Here is a 15,434-nt window from a genome sequence, read left to right on the forward strand (position 1 = left end):
TCATGTAAACGCTACTACTGGTCCCGCCTGCAGTGCACAAATAACCTCCAACAATACAAATTACACGGAGATTCCCGCGAGAGGTAGTATGCGCAGGACCACCAGTATAGGAATGCGCAGGCGAGCAAAAGGTAGAGAGAAAGTGAGATAAACATGTGGGGCATGCTTAAGCTTCACCTTTAAGAGTGGAACATGATAGCATTCAAAGATCCCCGACTGCTTCTCACGCTTTGCGACAACTGCGGCGTATGTAACCGTAATGTTTACCGGGAAACGCTCGCGGCGAACACTATGCACGAAGGCGGGCTTTCTGGTCGAAACGCGGTTTGTCTTGAAAACGCTGCCCTCGCTACTTTCCTGTCGAAAATGCTGTATCACACTGATAACGCGCATTCTGTTCGTGATTTGCGATTACCAGGCTCGCAGCGTTAAAGAAAGGAAATGCGGGTAAGACAGATGATTATCGTTGGGTGGCAAATATACATCCGAAAGGGTCAACTGTTTTTAGAGTGTGAGCGCTACTGAACAAGGACGTAGAAGCAGACACACAAAGGCAGTCATAATGGTAACAGCGCGAAAAAAACGGCGACGGAGCGAAAGGGACACAGGATGGGTGCTGGCTTTGTTCGCGCTGTTACCATTATGAATGTATACCAACTCGCCCAATTTTCCACTTGAATACACGAAGACAGACAGAAGCGAAGGTTGGGGGGAAACAAAATGGGGGGAGGGGGGTGTTGACGGCTTTGCTTCAGCCAAACAGCAAGCTGACATGGCGGCTGTAGTGAATGGCTACCACACATTCGGACCACAAAGGCCCGAATGTAAGGACCAGAAAAGGCAATATATAAGGACCAGAATAAGAATGAGACGTTAAAATTTGCAGCTCCACGTCACGCATCTTAATCTTGGTGAAAACGCAAAATTACATGTTGCAAGACGTCTGGTTCCCGCACAAATTTTGAAATACATGACCTCTCGACAGCCAATCAGAAGGTCAACATGGCAGATAACGGTGGCCGTGCAGCCACCATGCGTGTTTAGAATAGAGCCCCTGGTGCAGGCACGTACCCAGGGGGGGGCCCGGGGGGGCCCGGGCCCCCCCCGAAATCAAGTCGCATACCCCCCCCCCCCTCCCCACCCACGCCACCACTCCTCACACATTCCTAAAGCGCCGCCAGATTAATGTTGAGACTTGACAGCTGTTCATCGGTCAGCCTTATGCTGCCTTTTTCAGTCCTTTTAGATGGCGGTAGTCATCGGCATCTCTTGTAATGTGAAGGACAGTTTTCTCATAGACTCCGCACCCACGCGATTAACTCGAGATGCGCTCAGTTGTCACCATCTATTCAACCGTCACGCGCATAGCTGTTGCTTTTGTTAGTTCAACCTTCTTTGTTTAGGCTGATCCTGGGACCAGGAGAGGGTTGCGGCTGTTACTCAGCTGGTCTGTACTCTCATGAAACGAGTTGCGGCCGGAGAAAACACCAATTGCGTTTAACTTTTCCCTTTGCTTCATTATTTCCTTGAGTTACGGCTCGCCGCGACTCTGACAGATGCCCGGAGCCATATACACGTGATATGGGTTAGATAAGGTGGGAAATAAAATGATGTGAAAGAGCGTCCGTCATAAAACCCTGCAATAACCCTTGCACCCATAAGCAAGATGACTGTCGCCAGTTACCTCGTCTGTTTTTCCTTAATTGTATAGCACTTTTCGTGCAAAATTGGAAACCGGAAACAAAAATTGCAAGGACTTGAGAAATTAAGCGATCTACTAAGGGAGAGAGCCAACGCAACAACCAAACTGCAAGCAAAAGCGAATGATAAAAATGTTAACCGTTGTTTATGAAAATATTTATGGATCAACATCTTTTTTTAAAAAAAGGAAGTAGAGAAAACGCCGCCGGAAGTGGAGAATAATTACTTGCTTTGAATGACGCTTCTACAGTTATCGGTCGAACCGCCTCACGTAGCCACATCTCTCCTGTGCTTATGTGGGTGTTTTTCTAACCTTTCTCGGTGAGCGCAGTACGTCTAGAATCGCAGAGTCCTGCGCTCTACGCGGTTGTATGGGACTGGCGGCCGCACAGCGTTACGCAATTCGCGAAACTGTCAAAACTGATCCACAAGGCGAAAATAACTGATATTCGAAACTATAACATGTGAAAGACTGAAGAAGCCGTAAAAAAATGAACGCAGCCTGAAATCAGTAAAAACGAAACCTGGCATAGGACAAACCATGATGTATGCACTAAAAGATAAGAGGGATAATATCATAAGCAATCTCGAAGATACAGTAAAAGCAGCGGAAAAATTCTAAGCTGACCTGTATACAGTACCCAGAGGAGTCACGATACCTCACTTAGAAACAGTAATGAACAGGATATAGAAACTCTCCTATAACTAGCGATGAGGTCAGAAGGGCGCTGCAAGACACGAAACGATGAAGAGCGGGAGGAGAAGGTGGAATAACAGTCCATTTAATCAAAGATGGAGAAGACATAATGCTTGGAAAGCTGGCGGCTCTTTATACGAAGTGTATATCGACTGCAAGGGTCCCAGAAAACTGGAAGAATGCAGATATTATACTAATCCGCAAAAAAGTTGACGATAAAGAATTGAAAAACTATAGGACCATTAGCTTGCTCCCAGTATTATATAAGATATTTACCAAAATAATCTCCAATAGAATAAGGGCAACACTGAATTTTGTCAACCAAGGGAACAGGCTGGCTTCAGGAAGAGATACCTTACAATGGATCACATCCATGTCATCAATCAGGTTATCGCAAAATCTGCAGAGTACAATAAGCCTCTCTATGTGGCTTATATAGATTACGAAAATGCATTTGATTCAGTAGAGATACCAGCAGTCTAGAGGCACTACGTAATCAAGGACTACAGAACGCTTACGTAAAAAGCTTGAAAAATATTGCTACATGCGTGTGGTATTTGTTTGTTTGAACGAGGTGCGTGGGCGCCATCACTCCAGAAAAGAGGAGGAAGAACGAACTGGGCTCGCGCTGTGCATCTAACCGGTCAGCGCTGCAACCGTTGTTGTAAATATAATCTGTAAATAGTTTCTCGTCTTACTGGCTCGTCCTTCGCGTAAGAATATATACAGAGGTTCTACAGCTACCTTAACTCTACCCAAGAAAAGCAGGGAGATACCTATAGGGAAATGGGTCAGACAGGGAGACACAATTTCTCCAAAGCTATTCACTGCGTGCTTAGAAGAATTCAAGCTATTAAACTGGGAAGGCTTAGGAGTAAAGATCGACGGCAACTATCTCAGCAACCTTCGGTTTGCCGTTGACATTGTTCTATTCAACAACAATGCAGACGAGTTACAACAAATGATTGGAGACCTTAACAGATAGAGTGTAAGAGTGGGGTTGAATATTAATATGCAGAAGGTGACGATAATGATAAACAGCCGGGCAAAGGAACAAGAGATCAGGCTCGCCAGTCGGCCACTAGAGACTGTGAAGGAGTACGTTTACCTAGGTCAATTAATCACAGGGTACCCTGATCATGAGAAGGAAATTCACAGAAGAATAAAAATAGGTTGGATCGCATACGGCAGACATTGCCAGCACCTGACTGGAAGCTTACCATTATTATTGAAAAGTAAGGTGTGCAATCAGTGCATTTTGCCAGTGCTGACTTATGGGGCAGAGACTTGAGAGCAAGTTAAGAACCGTGCAAAGAGCGATCGAACGATGATTGCTAGGCATAACGTTAAGAGAGAGAGCGGTTTGGATCAGAGAGCGAACGGGTATAGACGATATTCTAATTGACATCAAGAGGACAAAATGTAGCTGGGCAGGTCATGTAATGCGCCGGTTAGATAACCGTTGAACCATTAGGGTTACAGAATGGGTACCAAGAGAAGGAAAATGAAATCGAGGACGACAAAACACTAAGTGGAGCGATGAAATTAGGAAATTCGCGGGCGCTAGTTGGAATCGGTTGGCGCAGGACAGGGGTAAATGGAAATCGCAGGGAGAGGCCTTCATCCTGCATTGGACATAAAACATGACGATGATGATGATGATGATGATAGAGGTGGTGGGCCCCCCCCGAAAAAAAATCCTGGGTACGTGCCTGCCCTGGTGTATACGTTATTAACCTTTTTGAGGTGACGACGCAGTTTCTGCAGATGATGTGTCTCGCGTCCGATTAGCCTGTGACGCCTCATCGCCTCGTTTCCTTCGGAGTGCAGTTCCAGCATGTATAACCAGTGCTTACACGCCGCCTACTGCTTCGCTTGCGATAGCACCAACTAAGAAAACTGCGCTAAGCGGCGCCGAAAGGCAACGACGTCGACGGGGCAATTTCGCTTTTGTCTGGCGAGAGACAGACAGACAGACAAAGAACTTTATTAATGGTCCTGAGGAACCGGCGTTAGGGTACCCCCTTTTCAGGGAGTCCCCGTAGCCGTCGCGGGCCGCACCCACGTCGGGGTCGGAAGATCGTGGTCCTCCGCCCTGTCGCAGGCCCTCTGGACAGCCCGTAGTTGCTCTGAGAGGTCGCCGCTCTTAAGGGCTGCCTCCCAGTCGGTTAGAGTGGTTAGCGATGAGCTGCGTAACGCAGGGCATTGCCAGAGCATATGGGACAAGGAGCAGTACGCCTCCCCACAGTCTGGACAGTGGGGTTCTACGTTAGGCGCGAAGTGACTGAATCTGCCCCTGGAGGGAAATGACCCCGTCTGAAGCATGCGAAACGCCGACGATTGTGGTCTATTAAGTTTAGGGTGTGGTAGCGGAAAGGCCCGCCGAGCAAGTTGATAATGTGTCAAGACTTCGTGGAAGGTGAGAAGCGAATCCCTATACAGCCCTAAGTCGCCGCCCGTGAGTCCACCTGAACCGCCGCGGTGTGTAAGACCTCGCGCACAGTCATGGGCCAACTCATTGGCGTTAACAAGCTCAGAGTGTACATTGATTCCCATATGGGCCGGGAACCATTTGATGCTATGAAAACCAGCAGCCCCCTCGCTGCCGAGGATGGCCGCCGCCTCCTTTGAGATCGAGCCGGAGGCGAAAGCTCGGGCTGCCGATCTGGAGTCTGTAAAGATATTGGAACGTAGAGGGTCCTTCAGTGCTATAGCTATAGCAACTTGCTCGGCTACTGTTGAAGAAACCTTCCGCACGGATGCTGAATTAATGAGAGTGCCATTACAGTCAACCGAAACTACGGCATAGTGATCAGAGCACTCGTACTGGGCGGCATCAACGAAACATGCCAGATTCGGAGTGGCAGCAGCCGCTTTTAACAGGGAACGAGCCCTGGCTACCCGGCGCCCTACATTGTATTGAGGGTGGACGTTACGTGGCATGGGATCTACCTTGAACGTATCTCGGACCATGGGTGATAGGGTCACGTTGCGCTCCGTGATTTCCTGGTGACCGCATCCAACGGATTCGAGGATGCGTCTCCCCGCTCGCGATGATGATAGTCGAATTATTTGAGCCACTCGTTGGGCCTCGATCACCTCTGATAGGGTGTTGTGCATGCCTAGTTGCATGAGACGCGCGGTGCTGGTAGTGAGTGGTAAACCCAGCACGCGCTTGATGCTTTTGCGCATGAGGGCGTCGATTTTGGCCTCATCCCCTTTAGACCAGCGCAACGCGGAGGCTACATAGTTAACGTGGCTCATCAGAAACGCGTGGTAGAGTCTGAGTAGATTGCTCTCGCTTAAACCCCCTCTGCGGTTCGAGACCCTGAGGATAAGCCGAAGCATATTCTCCGTCTTCGAAGTAATGCGGGCTATAGTCTGTGAGTTGCCCCCGCGAGATTCCAGCAAGAGTCCGAGGACCCTGATGGTATCCACTCTGTGAATTTGTTGTCCGTCCTTCGTATAGAGGGCTATGGGAATTTGATCTAAGGAATTTGATCTAAGGATCTAAGGCGAGAGACACCTCAGCGCATAGAGTTTCATATTAGTATACCTAGAGGCAAATCTGGCGCTGCGATCGTTCAACCATCATGGGAATGATGGGAAGTACAGGCTTCGGATTGGCATTCTATTGACTGGCGAACTAGTCTACAAGTATTTTTTTGGCAGTTTTGTTTCGCTCCAAGCGCAATTGCTATAACCTGCAGTGGGACAGTGCAACGCAAAGCTCTCTGCCTTTGTTATGTTGCTCGGAGTGGCGATAGCGCGCTGGGCCAGCGACTTGGACGATGCTTGTGTCGCGGTGTGGCGTCGAAGCCGTGACGAGAAAGCGGCGGCATCGTAAACGTTGAAAGAACATGTTTTGAGCGTTTGGACCTTTGTTAAGTGTGTTAGGTTGGCACTGTAGCGTTACGTGCTTTATGAAACTTCAGAATAGGACAAAGAAGGCACTACTGATACAAGACATATACAGTTGTACTTCTAGAGGCTTGACAATTAAACTTTATTGAGGGCTTCATTATGTGCTCGTTTATGTGCTCATCGAAATGCGTGTTTTAGAACTTTGAGAACACAAACTTACTTGTGGTAGGAAAGATAGCTGCTTCCGAGCTGTAGTCTAGTGTCGCACAATGGGTACCCGCAAAGCCACGCTGTAACGCTTCGGAAGCGGTACGCCAATATAAAATATGATGAAGCATACTCGTAGGAGGCCACTAGCGTCCTAGCTAGCACTGCAGCAGATGTGCTTAAAAGTACTTGAAGACGTTCAGCAATCGTGACAGCCGACGCAACCTTTTCGAAAGAGCAAGAGAGTTCGCAAGTGCCTGTCGTTTGCGAGAAAAGTCTCGCGTTTGCAGCGAGCAGGCGTCGTAGCAGACGACACTTTTAGCATTCCGCTCAAGGGCGCAACGCTTTGTCACAATACAACATTTTTATTTCCAGAAATACTTGGTGAGTATTTTTATATAAGTACATGCACGGTTGTTTTGCTTTTGCAAAAATGAATAAATAATTATTCTTTGGCGTTAAATTGGGAACAGAATCGCACAAGCATGGATACCCTGGTGTGTCCTGGTGACCAACCATAGTAAACCATGCTTCCATCTCAAATTCATACAAAGTTTAGGTAGCGTGTTGTACATTACATAACATACTGCAGAAATAGAATTAGATTTTACGCGATAATATTTGAGTATAGCTTTGTTTACTGCGCCAGAAGCAAACGCCACTAGTCTAAAGACCGAAGTCAATCCGAAGCCTGTACTTCCCATCATTCCCATGTAGGTTGAGGCAACGCTCATGAGAACCCCCATAGACACTAGCGCCACATTTCCCTCTAGGGTATTTATTTAGAAACTCTATGCCTCAGCGTAACAGCTTGAAGCAGAACGCCTTCGCGCGTTCGCTTCGCTCTGCCACTCGCGTTCCTGAAGCTGAGCGCATCGCAACTCAACTGGCTGGGCAAGACACTACGGAGACGGTTGAACATCTTGAAGGGGCAGCGCAATAAGACGATGACAGAAGGCAGGAAACACACAGGACAGCGCTGAACTCACAACTAACTTTATTCGAAGGCATACACACACTTATGTACACAACCCATCGCCACGTGCTCTCCCGTCCATGGCGTCATTATCAGTGCGCAGGCAAAAAACACGAAACACCATTTAATCTAATGCTACGTTATGAAGCGGCTTAAAAATTCAAATTCACTATCATGCAAGTTTATCGATGGCATGCTTACACAACGCGACCCTTTTTTTCTGATATAGAAGGCCTCAATAATCTCCCTCGTAGTCTGATTTTTGTGCGTGGAAAGTACTGCGGTGTTTTTGTATATTGGAGTGCACCCATGCTCAGAGCAATGCCGCGCGACATGCGAGTAGGCATTACCCGTTAGTGAGCGCCTATGTTCAGATAATCTAATATTGAGGCAGCGACCTGTTTGACCTATGTATACGTGACCGCAGGAAAATGTCGATCCTACTACGGAGACGGACCAAAATGCTAGTACTTTCGCCTAAGCGACTCAGCAGCGGGCCGCCTCTCGCCAGCAGGACGCCGCGCGCCAAGCAAGCCTGCAATGTGGTTACCGACCCGCAAATCGTGCGCCTTTCGCTGCAGCGGACCGTGAGTTCACGAAGCGATTTACTAACAACCCGTTCGGTTTCCCTTGTACGGTTTGCGAACGCCTGTGGTTTACGGCGTATTTGCGCAGTGCTCCGGCGCGTGCAATGCAGTGTCTCCGGGGGGTGTTTCCCGGTCGTGTGCAATGATCCAGCTTTTGGAACCGTGTATATATATATATCTATATATAATGTGTTTGTGTGGGAGGTGTCCCACAGCACTTAAGTCAAGAATTTAAATATAAAAGGCACGACGGAAGCGAATTGAACGCAACGCATACTATTCGCAATATCTTATAGTAACTCACATTCCTTTGTTTACCATGAGCGAATGGGCCTATAATTTTGGAATTCTTTAACGCCGCCCTTTTTGTGGATTTGTATAAGGTTTGCACATTTCCAGTTCTCCGTGTTTATCTCCGAAATCAAGTAATTTGCATTGGTTCCTATATTGCACCAATTTTAGGTGACCTTTTCTTGCTCGTGTAAAGAGGATACTGGATGCCAGATTAGAAAACTCAAAGGTAAAGGTGTATAGGTACATTGACGACTACCTTGTGCCTCTCGATTAAGTTCAAGCGGGGAGGTTTGTGCTGATGTCACGCAAGTGCTAGATCTTTTTTAAAACGTGTTTGCAACCGCTCACTGTTACGCATGAAACGCCACAGGATGCTACTTTGCGATTCCTTGATTTAAGGATGTTTTTTTCAGGAAGACCAGGTGTGCTGGGCATATGAACCGAGGGTGCTACTGCCATTTTCATCAGACCACTCTAAGTAGGTTAGGAGAGGCATCGCAAAGTCAACCCTAATGAATGCGCTTCGCCTCTCATGTCCTCACAAGTGTTTGCCCAGTTTCCTGGCGCAAGAATATCACCTTAAACAGGCCGGTTTTCCGCAGTATATCATTAGGGCTGTGGCCGAAGGACGCCTTGAGACCGTAAAACGCGGATGACAGGATTAGCTGTTTAGTTCACCGGAAATTGCGCGAGGGAAGCAGAAACGCGAAGTTATACCCTACATCCACGATATCTCGCACAGACTGAAGAAGACTGGCAATAACGCAAATGTATGCGTCATCTTTTCAAAGCCAATCAAGCTGTCCAACTTGTGCAAGGCCAGCTACTGTGGTTCTGAGAAGCCCAATGGCCGGACAAATCACAAAGAAGGCTATGTTCATTGTGAGAATAGTATCGCGTATGAACTACCCTTGTCGTGTGGCAAAAATACATCGGCCAAACGGGAAGGTGCGTAAATGATAGGCTGCGTGAACACGCAAATGGTGTGCGAACTGGAAGAGTGGGGCATCTGGCTTTTCACTACAGAAAGCATGGATGCAGTCCCATTTATAAGCAGTGTACTGTGCTGGGAAGAAGCCCAACGCAAACAACACGTGAGATTATTGAAGCGGCGAAGATCGCTAGTTTGGGTAACGCATGCGTAAGCGCGCCTTCAATCGATCTTTCAAAAAAAAAATAGATTTTTTAAACATGACGCAGAGGGTGGCTTGATGGAGATAGCGTTTTAATCTTGCAGCTACAAAAAAATTTTTTGGTATGCATTGTCACTTTTTTTCATCGTCGATTTCATCTTAACTTTCCATTACACATGTCTCACCCGCCGTGGTTGCTCAGTGGCTATGGTGTTGGGCTGCTGAGCACGAAGTCGCGGAATCGAATCCCGGCCACGGCGGCCGCATTTCGATGGGGGCGAAATGCGAAAACACCCGTGTACTTAGATTTAGGCGCACGTTTCCAGAGTCCTCCACTACGGCGTGCCTCATAATCAGAAAGTGGTTTTGGCACGTAAAACCCCATAATTTAATTTTTACACGTGTCTTACTTGTTCAAAACCAGTACATATGCGCATGCGTGCGCTGCTGTCTGTTACCTATATATATGTGTACTGCTTCGTAGAATAAAAAACAAGCGTTGGAAGTTAGCACTGTGTCCGTGTCGAACCTCTGTCTCTCGTCCCTTTCGCGCGCTAAAAATGTTAAAGTTATGGAATACCAACATGCCCAAACTTAGGCTCTTTGAAGTTTACCGATTGTTAGCATAAGATTGATAATGAGAATGATCGTCTCTGAAATGAGGTGGCATATTTGCTTGATGTCCTTTGCACAAATTTCGTCAATTTAGGTTGCGACATTAGTTTTCAGTAGCTTTATAGATCCTACTACTTTAACAGGAGACGTTGGTTGCGAAAAATTGTGCACATTCATGGTGTTAACTGGAGCTTCACCACAAATGGTTTTACTATGTACAATCATTTCCATTATGTGGCGACAGTGTTTTTATGCGAAGCATACTAGCCGCACAACCACGCTCTTCCTTGCTGCGCCGCGCGCGGCCTCGTAGCTACCATATGACGTCATAACAGCTGCAAAGCGGACGCTTAAGCTTCGCCTTCAAGAGTGGAACGCGACAGCGTTCCCGTCGATCCGCCAAGGGGTGTAAGACAACGGGCTACGGTGCAGCGACTACGCGCCCCGCATCGGACGCGGTGAGCGTCGAGCAACGCAGCGTTCGGCGCGACAACGAAATGTGCGCATGAGCAAGCGACGCACGCCTGAACCGACGCCGACGACACCGGCTTTTCTGCGACACGAGCTCCTTAACGCTGTCGCGTAAAATAAAGGCTAGTATGCTTTGCATCCTGGGCTTAACCTTAGCTAAGCCATAGCCATTTTTTTCTACCCGTAAGTGCATTTACCATTCGCTTGACTTTTAGTATTGTCATAAACGTCAAATTATGTCATTTAATACAATTTTGAGCTTTCTTTATTCATGATTAAAGTACTTCAATACTTTAATCTACAAAGGTCTTCAGGATCCCGAAAAAATCAGAAATCCGTGGTGCACTTTGTTTTTGACCTTTATGCGTTGATAAAGACATTTGTTAAGCCACGACTTCCGGCATCTATTACTTTTACGCACCATGACCTCCTGGAAGGGAAACGCTTTGCCGAAAGCGCTGTGAAGCAAGTTGTGAAGCCGGTTACAGTGTTTGGCGCAGCCCGGTCAACTCACTTTTCTGAGAACCGCTGGTTCAGCGCATACATCACTAATGCTAACACACGTGCTGAAATATCCATGCGATACATAAACACACCATGTGCATATTGACTTTCTCGAAAAAAGAAAAAATGAGCCTATGACTCATCGCAACGTCACCCAAGCCAGGTCCACTCACCTATGTGGTAACCAATGGCTTGACGTATACTTAACTTCACAAGCTAATGAACTTTCTGGCGCCGATTTACGCGCTGAATAAACGGTTCGACTCTCGGGCAAGAAAAAAAAAATAGGAGAGCCGTCCGATTGAAGATGAATGACCAGCGTAGTTGTATTTATATGGTGATAAATATGTTGATAATAAATATGCTGATTGAAAATATGACACATACCACAATGAATTCTGTTTTTCACGATTTGTTTCGTTATATTAAACTGCATACTCAGTATTTTATTTTTTTATTTTTAACCTCCTTTTGTTTGCTCTTTTGAATTTATTATTTGGTCAGCAATGCGACTATCGCTTTATGATCGCTACACTCTAAAAACAAAGAGTTGCGGGCAGTCTATTTGAGGGAGTATCTGCTTGTCTCATATATCACTCTTTTCGAGAGTAGATCGACCCTCTTTGAGAGAGCGGGGCAACTTCTCCTGACAGAGTTTTGTTACTCCACCGCAAGGGAGTGCTAGTACACTTCCGCAGAGTGCTAATACTCTCCCCACATTGAGTGCTAGTACTCTGCCACAAGAGAGAGAGAGAGAGAGAAAATGATAAATGAAAGGTAGGGAGGTTAACCAGGACTGAGCCCGGTTGGCTACCCTACACTGGGGAAAGGGAAACGGGGACGGAAAGATTAAAGAAAGAAGAGAAAGTCCACCGGGGATATCGTTCAGTCACTCAGTCCGGATTACAGACGCTGACTCAATCCTGTATCTTTCAAATATCGCTGCAGCGCTTTTGTGGCCTTTTGTAGCTGCGATATACAAGGCCATGGTCCCAAGATCTTGTTCAAGGTGAACGGTTTTCTGTCTAACTGGTTGAGAGCTGTGCAGAGATCTTGTCTTTCATTTTCAAATGATGGGCAGTAGCACAGGAGATGGTCTATAGTTTCTTCGACACCGCAGGCATTGCACTCGGCGCTATCAGCCATTCCAATCAAAAACGTATATGCATTCGTGAATGCGACGCCCAAGCGTAAGCGGCACAGCATTGTTTCCTCATTACGCGGAAGCCCTGGTAACAGCCGCAGTTGCATAGATGGATCGAGGGAATGCAATCGATGGTGAGTGAAATCAGGTGTGTGCCACTTCTCCAATGTCATACGGTGCGCTAGCTTGCCTAAGTGTTGGGCTGCGTCAGTACGCGATAAAGGTATAGAAACAAGGGTTGCTCCTTCGTGTGCTTTCTTAGCAGCGTCGTCAGCGAGGTCGTTGCCGGAGATACCGCAATGGCCAGGCAGCCACTGAAACACGACGTCGTGCCCTTTCGCAATCATGTGATGGTGAATTTCTCGTATCTCCGATACGAGTTGTTCACAGGACCCGCGACGAAGAGATGACAGAAGACATTGTAAGGCCGCCTTTGAATCACAGAATATTGCCCACCGATTAGCCGGTTGGTTGTTAATATAATCAACGGCACCTCGGAGGGCAACAAGCTCCGAACCGGTCGATGTTGTCAAGTGAGAAATCTTGTATCGGAAGCTTAGTGATCGTGATGGTATAACCACTGCCCCGGTGGAGCTGGTCTGGGTGGAAGAGCCATCCGTATATATGTGGACTCGGTCAAAGTAGGAAGTGTGCAAACAATCCAGAGCTGCTTGCTTCAAGGCCAAGGTAGGTAGGTCGGTCTTCTTTCTTATTCCTGGAACCGTAAGCCGCACTTGAGGTTGTTTTAAACACCACAAAGCTGAGGTTGAACGTGCTGATGGTGTAAACCCCGATGGTAGGGAGGCACGATACTTGCTGACCTCGTTGGAGAAGGATGCCTGTGGTCGTCGTTCTGGCAGACAGGCAAGAAAGCTTGATTGAATCCGTGAAATATGACGAACATGGGCCCTGAGCGAGTCGGTGCTGATGTAAGTCGTGATAGGATGGTCTTGAGCCATTATAATGGTTCCTGCTGTTGAGGCGCTCCGCGGAAGGCCTAGGCAAACACGTAGTGCCTGTGCTTGCACGCTCTGAAGTTCTCGAAGATTTGACTTGCATATTTTAGCAAGCACGGGAGAACTATAGCGTAGAAATCCGATAAAAAGTGCTCGATATAACTGTAGCATGGAGCCTATTGACGATCCCCATGTTTTGCCGGCGATGAACTTGAAGATGTGAACAATAGATGCGAGCCTCTTCTTCAAGTGGGCAACCTGAGGGCTCCAAGAGAGGTCCCGGTCAACAATGACACCCAAAAACCGATGATTTTTCTTGTAGCAGATAGGCTGGCCATTGATGTATACTGGATAACCAGACATCGCTTTTCGCGTAAAAGCGACTAACGCACATTTTTCTGTTGAGATGGTAAGGCCTTGTGTCTGAAGATAGTCAGATGCCTGTGTTGCTGCTTGCTGTAGCCTTGCGCGAACCTGCAGACGAGTGACCGCTGATGTCCAGATGCAGATGTCGTCGGCGTATATTGAAACACTCACTGTTTCCGGGAGGGATTCAGTCAGCCCAAGAAGCGCGAGGTTGAAAAGAACAGGGCTTAGAACACCGCCTTGGGGAACGCCTCGGCATGTGTAGTGGTCGGTAGTCGGACCATCTTCCGTACGCACGAACAAGGACCTTTGTGTCAAGTAGTTTCTGATCCATCGATATACTCGCCCTCCTAGTTCAACTGTCAGAAGTGCGTCTAGAATGGTTTGACGGGAAACATTGTCGTAAGCGCCTTTCACGTCAAGAAAGAGTGCGGCTGATAATCGCTTCCGAGTTTTTTGTTGTTCTACAGAAGATACCAGATCGATGACACTGTCAATCGATGAACGGCCTCGTCGAAATCCCGCCATTGAGTCAGGGTAAATGTTATTGTACTCAAGGTACCATTCGAGACGCATGAGGATCATACGTTCCATGAGTTTCCCGACGCAGCTGGCAAGTGCTATCGGCCGATACGATGCCAGTTCGAGCGGTGACTTTCCTGTTTTCAGTAGAGGTACCAGGCGGCTTCGTTTCCATTCCTGTGGGACGACACCATCTCGCCATGAGCTGTTAAAAAGGCTGAGGAGTTGTCTTCGTGCTTCTTGACCTAGGTGGCGCAAAGCACTATATGTTATCCCATCGGGCCCTGGTGAAGATGAACTCCTGCAGAGCGCCATAGCAGCTTCTAACTCTTCCATAGAGAATGGAGCGTCCATACTTGTATCTCGTGGACCGGGGACGTCACCTGAAGGCATGTCAAAGGCTAAAACTGTGCCGCCGGCGACTTTCGCACAAAATTCCTCCGCAATTTCTACCTCACGGCGGTTTTCATAGAGAGCAAGGGCGTTGAAAGGGTGTCGTTGCTGGGGGCTTGAGCTAAGGCCCCGTAGGGTACGCCACACACGGGATAATGGCTTGCGGGGGTCCAGCGACTCGCAAAAGCATTTCCATCTTTGATCCGCTAGCATATCCATTCGCCGCTTTATCTTCTTTTGCATACGCCGAGCTTCTCTGAGGTCAAGAATTGACTTCGTGCGCCTGTACCTCCTTTCAGCTCGGCGACGAAGTGCACGAAGCCTTTCCAACTCAATGTCATTCTCTGTACGCTTTGATGAATGTGTGAAGCAACGCGTGCAATCTTGCATTGCGTCAGCAATTATATCTTCTAATTTGCGTGCGATACGTTTCTTGCATGTGTCTTCTACACGAGCTTGAAAGACTGACCAGTCGATGTGGCGAGATACAACCGGTAATGCGGCGTTTAGTCCATCGATTCTCACATAGGTCGGAATGTGATCACTTCCATGGGTTTCAATATCGGTGAACCACTGCACGCTCGAAGTCAGGCAACGTGACACAAAAGTCAAGTCAAGGCAGCTACTGTACGATGTTCCTCGCAGAAATGTCGGGCTTCCGTCGTTGAGAAGACATAGGTTGTGGCCTGATGCAAATGATATTAGTGACCGGCCCCTCGAGTTTATCCTGGAGCTTCCCCATATATAGTGGTGAGCGTTGAAATCCCCTGTTATTATCCAAGGACCGGGAGTAGCAGTCATAATATCTTCTAGTCTTTTGCTATTAAACTGACTGGTTGGCGATAGGTAGACGCCAATAAGAGTAAAAGACAGCCTCCTCTTTTTCACAGTAACACAGACGTATTGGTTACCGTCGTGTGGCGCTACGGGTTGGGAAAAATACGTAAGGTCTTTGCGGATGTAAACCACAACGTTACTACTACGGACACACGTGGTTGAAACAA

This window comes from Dermacentor albipictus, chromosome 4 (genome assembly GCF_038994185.2).
Source record: "Dermacentor albipictus isolate Rhodes 1998 colony chromosome 4, USDA_Dalb.pri_finalv2, whole genome shotgun sequence".
In the NCBI taxonomy this organism is placed as follows: domain Eukaryota; kingdom Metazoa; phylum Arthropoda; class Arachnida; order Ixodida; family Ixodidae; genus Dermacentor; species Dermacentor albipictus.